Source organism: Scyliorhinus torazame, chromosome 30 (assembly GCF_047496885.1).
Source record: "Scyliorhinus torazame isolate Kashiwa2021f chromosome 30, sScyTor2.1, whole genome shotgun sequence".
Classification (NCBI taxonomy): Eukaryota; Metazoa; Chordata; class Chondrichthyes; order Carcharhiniformes; family Scyliorhinidae; genus Scyliorhinus; species Scyliorhinus torazame.
Genome location: NC_092736.1, coordinates 1,257,585 through 1,269,247, shown reverse-complemented (window position 1 = coordinate 1,269,247; position 11,663 = coordinate 1,257,585).

Below are 11,663 nucleotides of genomic sequence, written 5' to 3'. Positions count from 1 at the left end.
CTGTAAAATTCAGATTTTATCTTTTGTTGTACCCTCAATAACGACGCTTAGAGAGTAAACGGTAAAGAAGGCTTTAATAAGCTAAGAATTGGCCTGGTGCCGAGACGGGTGCTGACTGGGTGCCGCCCACAAGGCGGTCCCTTCTATACGGCTCCCAGGTGGGCGGAGGCGGAGTCCCCCAGGGTTCCAAGCCCGGTCTTAAAGGGGATATCACCTTACATGATGATAAGGGTACAGTAATACAGTAACCGTTCATCACATCTTTGTTGATTTATATTCATTCATTTATCTCATTTTAAGGGGAGTGTCAGTGCTGGGATGAAACCAGATTGGTGGAATGAAATCTGGGACAGGATTCTCCGCTGCCCAACACCGGCAGGGAGAACGGCGATCAGGCAGAGAAAATCATGTGGGGTAGCAAAAATCAGTATTTGTGCAAATTCAGACGCGATGCTCCAGTTTCCATTGCGGCAGCAAAGAGGTTCACGCCCCATGCTGGCGGCCCCATGCAAATCCGTCATTTACATGGATTTTACTGCGATTAATGAGTTGGACATCGGATGCTCCACCCCTCAGGCAGGAGTCACGCGGCCGTGAATTGGTGCAATGGATACAAGCCTGTGCCATGGCTGTTGAGAGGGAGCAAGAAGGTAATAAAACTCAAAACTTTACGGACTTGCTGGGGGTATCTGCCTGGACCGCAGGGAGTAGCGGGAATGACTTGGTGCCAATTACGTGCACTTTGGGATGGCCCGGTTCAGACCACCATGCAGCAGTATGTTATTGAAACCCACCCCTTTGCTGCAACTTACAGGGTCCTGGCTGTCCACACTGCTGACTGCTCACTGTATCCTGTATATGCTCAGAGGGCTTGTGGTAATGAGGGAACACAACCAGCCTGCTCATCCTGCAGACCCCAGCAGTATCACCAATGGGATGGTGGGGCTAGGCTCAGTCACTGGCCCACCAGGTGCTGCCACTCCTCAGAACCGCAGCCCCACTGCAGGGAATCCGGGGAATACCAGAACTCAGCCCAAACAAAGGACAGATTCACAGTGCCTGCTGGAACCCTCCCTGGCACACAGTCCTTCTCCGAGTAGAAGCCACACCAGTGACACTATCAGCTAGCCCACCCCTCAGGATAACGAGATGTCTCCATGCCCTGCATGTTCACCATGCCCTTCTTCCCATTCGTTCTGTCCCCGGCCAGGAAACCTAACCAGTTCTCTGTCACCCAGGCGTGGAGGGCTGAAGGGCCTGTTCTGTGCTGTACTGTTCTTTGTATTCCACATCACAATGCAGCTAAGGTCCCAGCAAACGCACACATCCTCAATCACCCCCATCTATTGCACCTGTCTGCACACCAGCCTCTTAGGAGGCGACAGGCAGCACACATTGACCTTCTCCACCCCACAACCAGTTGCACACTGCTGGCAGGTTAACAAATGGCCCACCCGACTTCTGGTTGCGGCTATGCCTAGGTAGGTCGCACGTTCGGCAGCTCCCGCCGGGAACAGACTTTTGGGCTCTTCAGAGGGGCCCCAACGGCAATTGTTTGACGGCTTCCAGTGTGGGAAGGTAACAGCAAGGTCCCCCTGACATTATATGGATTGGACCAGGAGTGGAGCAGTTTTAAAAAAAGTGATCCTGGTGCAGCAAAAAGTGCGAGAGAGGAAAAGCAAGATGGCGGCGGGTGGAGACCAAGCAGCGTGAGCACAGGAGCAGCAGGTGTTTCTTAAACGCTGCTTTGAGGAGCTGAAGACAGTAATGCTGGCACCAATGAAGGCGGCGATTGAGAAGCTTGTGGAGACCCAGAAGGCCCAAGGGGCAGCGATCCGGGAGGTGCGGCAAAAAGCCTCGGGGAACGAGGATGAGATCTTGGGCCTGGCAGTGAAGGTGGGGGCGCACGAGGCGCTGCACAAGAGGTGGGCGGAAAAATTCGAGGACCTGGAGAATAGGTCGAGGAGGAAGAATCTTCGGATTCTGGGTCTCCCTGAAGGAGTGGAGGGGCCCGATGCCAGGGCATATATATGAGCACGATTCGCTGATGGGCGCGGGAGCTTTCCCGAGGCCCCTGGAGCTGGATGGGGCTCATCGGGTCCTGGCAAGGAGACCCAAAGCCAACGAGCCGCCAAGGGCTGTAGTGGTGAGGTTCCACCGCTTTGTGGACAAAGAGTGTGTCCTGAGGTGGGCCAAAAAAGAGCGGAGCAGCAGGTAGGAGAACACGGAGATCCGAATTTACCAGGACTGGAGTGCGGAGGTGGCTAAGAAGAGGGCTGGTTTCAATCGGGCTAAGGCGGTTCTCCATCGGAAGGGGGTGACGTTCGGAATACTGCAGCCAGCGCGATTGTGGGTCACATTCCAAGATCGGCACCACTATTTTGAAACACCTGATGAGGCATGGAACTTTATACAGACTGAAAAGTTGGACTCAAATTGAGGGTTTGTTGTGGGGGGGGGTTTACTGTGTTTACTGCGTTTGGGGAATGTTCTTTTTGTTTGAGTGCTGGGCAGGAATGGGTGAATGGATTTGATGTGGGGGCTGTGGGAGAGTGTGGGCGTCGGTGTTGGAGGGCAGGGCCCCACGAAGGGAGGGGGGGTGGAGGCCCGGGGATGGGGAGTTGGGTTAAGGCCGTAAAAAGGAGCTGCGCCAGAGGAGGGGGGGCTCAGGAAAGCGCGGGCTTTTTCCCGCGTTAGGGAAGGATGGGGCCGGGGGGAAAGGGCTGTGCTGGAGGGGAGCGTGCACTGACTGCCAAGGGGTGGGGGGATTCTCACACTGGGGGGTCGATGGAATGGCGGGAGAGGCCGGGGTCAGCAGGTGTCAGCTGACTTACGGAAGTGTCATGGGGGGAGCAAAATGGCTAGATGAGGATCTAGCGGGGGTGGGAGGAGGGAAACTGGGTTGCTGCTGCATTGGCCAAAGAGGAGCTGGAAGTAGGAGAGGTAGTCGGGGCGGGGGTCCGCCGACTGGAGGGTGCGGGAGGCGCGGGCACGTGGCTGGCCTAGAATAGGAGATGGCTAGTCGGGAGGGGGGGGGGGGGTGGGGGGTGAGTAGACCCCCAATCCGGCTGATAACTTGGAATGTGAGGGGCCTGAACGGGCCGGTCAAGAAGGCCCGGGTGTTTGCGCGCTGAAAGGGACTGAAGGCAGACGTGGTTATGCTCCAGGAGACACATCTGAAGGTGGCAGATCAGATTAGGCTGAGAAAGGGATGGGTAGGGCAGGTCTTTCATTCAGGGCTGGATGCGAAGAACAGAGGGGTTGCAATACTGGTGGGGAAGCAGGTGTCGTTCGAAACACTGAATATTGTAGTGGATAATGGAGGTCGATACGTGATGGTGAGCGGTAGGTTGCAGGGGGTGCGGGTGGTACTGGTGAACGTATATGCCCTGAACTGGGATGGTGCCGGATTTATAAAACGCATGCTGGATCGGATTCCAGATCTGGAGGTAGGAAGCTTGATAATGGGGGGGGACTTCAACACGGTGCTGGACCCAGCACTGGGCCGTTCTAGGTCCAGGACGGGTAAGATGCCGGCTGTGGCCAAGGTGCTCAGGGGGTTTATGGACTAGATGGGGGGAGTGGATCCATGGAGGTTTGCCAGGCCGCTGGCCAGGGAATTTTCCTTCTTTTCCCATGTCCATAGAGCCTACTTCCAGATAGATTTTTTAAATTTTGAGTAGGGCGCTAATCCCGAAAGTGGAGGGAACGGAATATTCGGCCATAGCCATCTCGGACCACGCCCCGCATTGGGTGGAGCTGGAATTGGGGGAGGAGAGGGACCAGCGACCGCTGTGGCGCCTGGATGTGGGACTGTTGATGGATGAGGGGGTGTGCGGGCGGGTGCAGGGAAAGATAGTTGGAGGCCAACAACAACGGGGAGGTGCAGGTCGGGGTAGTTTGCGGGGTGTTGAAGGCGGTGGTCAGGGGAGAGCTAATCTCCATTAGGGCCCACAGGGAGAAGAGAGGGGAGGGAGAGATTGGTGGGGGAGATTTTAAGGGTGGACAGGAGGTATGCAGAGGCCCCCGAGGAAGGGCTACTTGGGGAGCGACGGAACCTCCAGACGGAATTCGACCTGTTGACCATGGTGAAAGCAGAGGCACAGTGGAGGAAAGCGCAGGGTGCGACGTATGAGTATGGGGAAAAGGCGAGTCGGATGCTGGCACATCAGCTTCGTAAGAGGGAGGCAGCAAGGGAGATTGGTGGAGTTAAGGATAGAGGGGGGAATACGGTACGGAGTGCGGTGAGAATAAACTAGGTATTTAGGGACTTCTATGGGGATCTGTACAGGTCTGAGCCCTCAGCGGGGGAGAAGGGGATGCGACGATTCCTAGATCAGCTGAGGTTACGGAGGGTGGAGGAGGGGGAGGTGGCTGGTTTGGGGGCGCCGATTGGACTGGAGGAGCTGGTTAAAGGATTGGGGAGCATGCAGGCGGGGAAGGCCCCGGGGCCGGATGGGTTCCCGGTTGAATTCTACAGGAAATACGTGGACCTGCTGGGCCTGTTGCTAGTGAGGACTTTTAATAATGTCCAGGGCGCTGATTTCTTTGATCTTGAAGCGGGACAAGGATCCATTGCAATGTGGGTCGTATAGACCCATCTCTCTCCTCAATGTTGACGCGAAGGTGCTGGCTACGAGAATTGAGGACTGTGTCCCGGGGATGATTCATGAGGACCAGACGGGATTTGTGAAGGGTAGGCAGCTAAATACAAATGTGCGGAGGCTCCTCAATGTGATTATGATGCCCTCGGTGGAGGGGGAAGCGGAGGTAGTGGCAGCTATGGATGCGGAGAAGGCCTTTGATCGGGTGGAGTGGGAGTATCTTTGGAAAGTGTTGCAGAGGTTTGGGTTCGGGGAGGGGTTCAGCAGTTGGGTCAGGTTGCTCGTGTCACACGGGAGGGTTTAAACTAGTATGGCAGGGGGGTGGGCACGGGAGCAATAGGTCAGAAGGTGAGAGCATTGAGGGAGAACTAGGGAATAGGGACAGTGGGGCTCTGAGGCAGAGCAGACAGGGAGAAGTTGCTGAACACAGAGGGTCTGGTGGCCTGAAGTGCATATGTTTTAATGCAAGAAGTATTACGGGTAAGGCAGATGAACTTAGAGCTTGGATTAGTACTTGGAACTATGATGTTGTTGCCATTACAGAGACCTGGTTGAGGGAAGGGCAGGATTGGCAGCTAAACGTTCCAGGATTTAGATGTTTCAGGCGGGATAGAGGGGGATGTAAAAGGGAAGGCGGAGTTGCGCTACTGGTTCGGGAGAATATCACAGCTGTAGTGCGGGAGGACACCTCAGAGGGCAGTGAGGCTATATGGGTAGAGATCAGGAATAAGAAGGGTGCAGTCACAACGTTGGGGGTTTACTACAGGCCTCCCAACAGCCAGCGGGAGATAGAGGAGCAGATAGGTAGACAGATTTTGGAAAAGAGTAAAAACAACAGGGTTGTGGTGATGGGAGACTTCAACTTCCCCAATATTGACTGGGACTCACTTAGTGCCAGGGGCTCAGACAGGGCAGAGTTTGTAAGGAGCATCCAGGAGGGCTTCTTAAAACAATATGTAGGCAGTCTAACTAGGGAAGGGGCGGTACTGGACCTGGTATTGGGGAATGAGCCCGGCCAGGTGGTAGATGTTTCAGTAGGGGAGCATTTCGGGAACAGTGACCACAATTCAGTAAGTTTTAAAGTGCGGGTGGACAAGGATAAGAGTGGTCCTAGGATGAATGTGCTAAATTGGGGGAAGGCTAATTATAACAATATTAGGCGGGAACTGAAGAACATAGATTGGGGGCGGATGTTTGAGGGCAAATCAACATCTGACATGTGGGAGGCTTTCAAGTGTCAGTTGAAAGGAATTCAGGACCGGCATGTTCCTGTGAGGAAGAAGGATAAATACGGCAATTTTCGGGAACCTTGCATAACGAGAGATATTGTAGGCCTCGTCAAAAAGAAAAAGGAGGCATTTGTCAGGGCTAAAAGGCTGGGAACAGACAAAGCCTGCGTGGAATATAAGGAAAGTAGGAAGGAACTTAAGCAAGGAGTCAGGAGGGCTAGAAGGGGTCACAAAAAGTAATTGGCAAATAGGGTTAAGGAAAATCCCAAGGCTTTTTACACGTACATAAAAAGCAAGAGGGTAGCCAGGGAAAGGGTTGGCCCACTGAAGGATAGGCAAGGGAATCTATGTGTGGAGCCAGAGGAAATGGGCGAGGTACTAAATGAATACTTTGCATCAGTATTCACCAAAGAGAAGAAATTGGTAGATGTTGAGTCTGGAGAAGGGTGTGTAGATAGCCTGGGTCACATTGAGATCCAAAAAGACGAGGTGTTGGGTGTCTTAAAAAATATTAAGGTAGATAAGTCCCCAGGGCCTGATGGGATCTACCCCAGAATACTGAAGGAGGCTGGAGAGGAAATTGCTGAGGCCTTGACAGAAATCTTTGGATCCTCACTGTCTTCAGGGGATGTCCCGGAGGACTGGAGAATAGCCAATGTTGTTCCTCTGTTTAAGAAGGGTAGCAAGGATAATCCAGGGAACTACAGGCCGGTGAACCTTACTTCAGTGGTAGGGAAATTACTGGAGAGAATTCTTCGAGACAGGATCTACTCCCATTTGGAAGCAAATGGACGTATTAGTGAGAGGCAGCATGGTTTTGTGAAGGGGAGGTCGTGTCTCACTAACTTGATAGAGTTTTTTGAGGAGGTCACTAAGATGATTGATGCAGGTAGGGCAGTGGATGTTGTCTATATGGACTTCAGTAAGGCCTTTGACAAGGTCCCTCATGGTAGACTCGTACAAAAGGTGAAGTCACACGGGATCAGGGGTGAGCTGGCAAGGTGGATACAGAACTGGCTAGGTCATAGAAGGCAGAGAGTAGCAATGGAAGGATGTTTTTCTAATTGGAGGGCTGTGACCAGTGGTGTTCCACAGGGATCAGTGCTGGGACCTTTGCTGTTTGTAGTATATATAAATGATTTGGAGGAAAATGTAACTGGTCTGATTAGTAAGTTTGCAGACGACACAAAGGTTGGTGGAATTGCGGATAGCGATGAGGACTGTCAGAGGATACAGCAGGATTTAGATTGTTTGGAGACTTGGGCGGAGAGATGGCAGATGGAGTTTAATCCGGACAAATGTGAGGTAATGCATTTTGGAAGGTCTAATGCAGGTAGGGAATATACAGTGAATGGTAGAACCCTCAAGAGTATTGAAAGTCAAAGATATCTAGGAGTACAGGTCCACAGGTCATTGAAAGGGGCAACACAGGTGGAGAAGGTAGTCAAGAAGGCATACGGCATGCTTGCCTTCATTGGCTGGGGCATTGAGTATAAGAATTGGCAAGTCATGTTGCAGCTGTATAGAACCTTAGTTAGGCCACACTTGGAGTATAGTGTTCAATTCTGGTCGCCACACTACCAGAAGGATGTGGAGGCTTTAGAGAGGGTGCAGAAGAGATTTACCAGAATGTTGCCTGGTATGGAGGGCATTAGCTATGAGGAGCGGTTGAATAAACTCGGTTTGTTCTCACTGGAACGAAGGAGGTTGAGGGGAGACCTGATAGAGGTCTACAAAATTATGAGGGGCATAGACAGAGTGGATAGTCAGAGGCTTTTCCCCAGGGTAGAGGGGTCAATTACTAGGGGGCATAGGTTTAAGGTGAGAGGGGCAAGGTTTAGAGTAGATGTACGAGGCAAGTTTTTTACGCAGAGGGTAGTGGGTGCCTGGAACTCGCTACCGGAGGAGGTGGTGGAAGCAGGGACGATAGTGACATTTAAGGGGCATCTTGACAAATACATGAATAGGATGGGAATAGAGGGATACGGACCCAGGAAGTGTAGAAGATTGTAGTTTAGTCGGGCAGCATGGGCGGCACGGGCTTGGAGGGCCGAAGGGCCTGTTCCTGTGCTGTACATATCTTTGTTCTTTGTTCTATATAGAGCCCCGGTGGTGAGAGTGGCTACGAACCGGAGGAGGTCGAAGTACTTTCGGCTGTACCGGGGGACGAGATAGGAGTGCCCCTTGTCCCCCTTGTTGTTTGCAATGGCATTTGAGCCACTGGCCATGGCACTGAGGGAGTCCAGGAAATGGAGGGGATTGGTTCGGGTGGGAGAGGAACACTGGGTGTCGTTGTATGCCGATGACCTGTTGTTGTTTGTTGCGGATCCAATGGAGGGGATGGCGGAGGTCATGTGGACCCTTAGGGAATTTGGGAACTTTTCGGGGTATAAACTCAACATAGGGAAGAGTGAGCTCTTTGTGGTGCACTCAGGGGATCAGGGAAGGGGAATAGACGAGTTACCGCTGAAGAGGACGGAAAGGAGCTTTCGGTACCTGGGGATCCAAGTAGCTGGGAGTTGGGGGGCCCTGCACAAGCTTAATTTGACACGGTTGGTGGAGCAAATGGAGGAGGATTTTAAAAGATGGGATATGCTGCCACTCTCACTGGCGGGTAGGGTGCAGTCGGTAAAAATGACGGTCCTTCCGAGGTTTCTCTTTGTGTTCCAGTGCCTTCCCATTTTGATCCCCAAGGCCTTTTTCAAACGAGTAAGCAGAGCATCATGGGATTTGTGTGGGCGAATAAGACCCCGAGGGTGAAGAGGGTGTTTCTGGAGCGTAGCAGGGACAGTGGGGGGCTGGCGCTGCTGAATCTGTGTGGCTATTATTGGGCAACCAATGTGGCGATGATCCGTAAGTGGGTAATGGAGGGAGAGGGGGCGGCGTGTAAGAGGTTAGAGATGGCGTCCTGTGTGGGCACGAGCCTGAGGGCGCTGGTGACGGCACCGCTGCCGCTCTCGCCGACGAGGTACACCACGAGTCCGGTGGTGGCGGCGACGCTGAAGATCTGGGGGCAGAGGAGGCGACACAGGGGCGAGGTGGGGGTCTCGGTTTGGTCTCCGATTCGGGAGAACCATCGGTTCGTCCCGGGAAGGATGGATGGGGGGTTTCGGAGAAGGCATCGGGCGGGTATTAGAAGAATGGGGGACCTGTTCATCAATGGGACGTTTGCGAGCCTGGGGGCGTTGGAGGAGAGGTTTGGGCTATCCCCGGGAAACGCTTTCAGGTACATGCAAGTGAGGACGTTTGTGAGGCGGCAGGTGAGGGAATTCCCGCTGCTTCTGGCACGTGGGATTCAGGACAGGGTGATTTTGGGTGTATGGGTTGGAGAAGGCAAGGTTTCGGCGATTTATCAGGAGCTGCAGGAAGAGGCGGAGGCCTCGGTGGAGGAGTTAAAGGGCAAGTGGGAGGAGGAGCTTGGGGAGGAGATAGATGAGGGTCTGTGGGCTTATGCCCTGAGTAGGGTTAATTCTTCCTCCTCTTGCGCCAGGCTCAGCCTGATCAAAGTTACTCACAGAGCGCATATGACAGGGGCGAGGTTGAGTAGGTTCTTTGGAGTGGAGGACAGATGTGGGAGGTGCTCGGGGAGCCCGGCAAATCATGTCCATATATTCTGGTCGTGCCCGGCGCTGGATGGGTTCTGGAGGGGTTTTGCGAGGACTATGTCCAAGGTGGTGAATGCCCGGGTCAAGCCGAGCTGGAGATTAGCATTATTTGGGGTATCGGACGAGCCGGGAGTGCAGGAGGCGAAAGAGGCCGGTATTCTGGCCTTTGCGTCCCTGGTAGCCCGGCGGAGGATTTTGCTACTATGGAAAGATGCGAAGCCCCCTGGTGTGGAAGCTTGGATCAATGACATGGCAGGGTTCATCAAGCTGGAGAGGATAAAGTTTGCCTTGCGAGGGTCTGTGCAGGGGTTCCTCAGGCAGTGGCAACCGTTCCTAGACTGTCTCGCGGAGCGTTAGGAGGAGGTCAGCAGCAGCAGCCCAGGGGTGGCCCCGGGGGGGGGGGGGGGGGGGGGGGTGTTTGGGTCAAGGTGTTTCGTTTTTTTCCCCTATTTGTGCTGTTTACTGTTATAAGGGGGGTTACTGTACATGTGGAAATCCAATGTATAATTTTTACTTGTGTTCTTGTTGCTTTCTTTTTGTTGGGGGGGGGGGGTTTGTTGAAAATTTGTTGAAAAACTTGAATAAAATATATATTTTTTAATAACAAAAACAAATGGCCCACCCAGTGAGGAGACCCACAGTAGACACCACTGGGGGAAACAGAACAGCGACTACAGAGCCTATCGCTGACAGTGGTTGCGGCAACCACCAGTACTCCAGTTTACAGGGACGGGTGGTGAGGGTAGAGGCTCCACACATCACAGGCTGAACGCCGGTCACTGATGGAGGTAGGAGGACAGTGGGGATGACAACATATCGAAGAGGCCTAATGGGGGAGGGGGGTGGGTGGCGCACTCAGGATGACCATGTAATCTGGTGATTCTGTCTCTTTCTCCGCCCCCCGCACCCCTTGCAGAGTCATAGATTTCAGACAACAGCCAGCTATTCTCCCAATCTCCCTGGTTGTTGCAGACACATGGAGGCTAGTGCAGCAGGGCCAGCCCAAGGAGGACCCTGCACAACAGGAGCCTGCCCTAGAATAGAGCTGAGGCCAGCCGGCGAGGCTGTTCAACAGGCCATGGAGGAGGTATGAAGGAGGCATCAGGACCGTGTATACTGTCACCGCCTGTCCTTCGAGAAGCTGCGTGTCATCACTGAATCCGGTTCACCACAGAGACCATGTGCCACCTGTGCCAGATGATAGCACACCTGGCACCCCTGGGCTATAGAAGATGACACCTGCTCCCGGTGACCGTTGCCATGAACATTTAAGCCTCTGGCTCATTCCAGGGCTTGAATGGGGACCTGTGTGGGATCTCGCATACATCCACAAGGTGCTCCCCTCTGTAATGGTTGTCCCATGCGCCCAGGTATCGGACTCCATCACCTTCAATCTGGACCAGACCCAACACCCGGGTAGCAGGTTTTGCTGGGATCCCGGGGATGGTCGATGGCATGCATGTCGCCCTCCAAACACCAGATTAACAGGGGGTGCACCTTCATCAATAGCAAGGGCCTCCACTCCCTGAATGTGCAGTTGGTGTGTAATCACCAGCTGAACATGTACTCCTGCACCCGATACCCAGGCAGCGTGCATGGCACTTACATCCTGCCGCACTCTGAGGTTCCTAGCACCTTCGAGGAACTCACTTGGGTGAAGGGTTGGCTATTGGGCAACAAGGGTTACCCGCTGAGGTCATGGTTAAAAGTGGAGAACTGTTGCAAGAACGCTCACTCAGCGATCATGTCAGCCTGTTCTGCCCGCTGCCCATGAGATGTGCCACTGTCAGGTGGGGGGGTTTCAAAGTGCGGAGATGTTCCAGCACCTTCCCTGTGGGAGCCACTGGGGCATGGGCCCCGTCATTTCCTCCTCCCTTGGGTTGCATGCTGAGACCGGAGCTACTTCATGGGACGAAGGTGAGGCTGGAGTGAACGCCAGAGGCTCCACTGTCACCTGGCGCAGCCAGTCCTAGAGGCCTGCCCTTGTCTGAACAATGCTGTTGATGCCGTCAGACATGGCACACTGTAAATGAGTCATGTCCCTCTGTGCCTGTGACATGTCCCTCTGTGACTAGCCCGGCCAATGCCCTCATGATGCCCTCAGCCATGACCTTTTGTGACTGAGCCAAACTCTGGAGCATTGCTGCAATGTCCATGTGGGCCTGGGACATGTCTGCCTGTGACTGGACACCCCTGTCCTGCACCTCAACCATTGATAGCAAAGT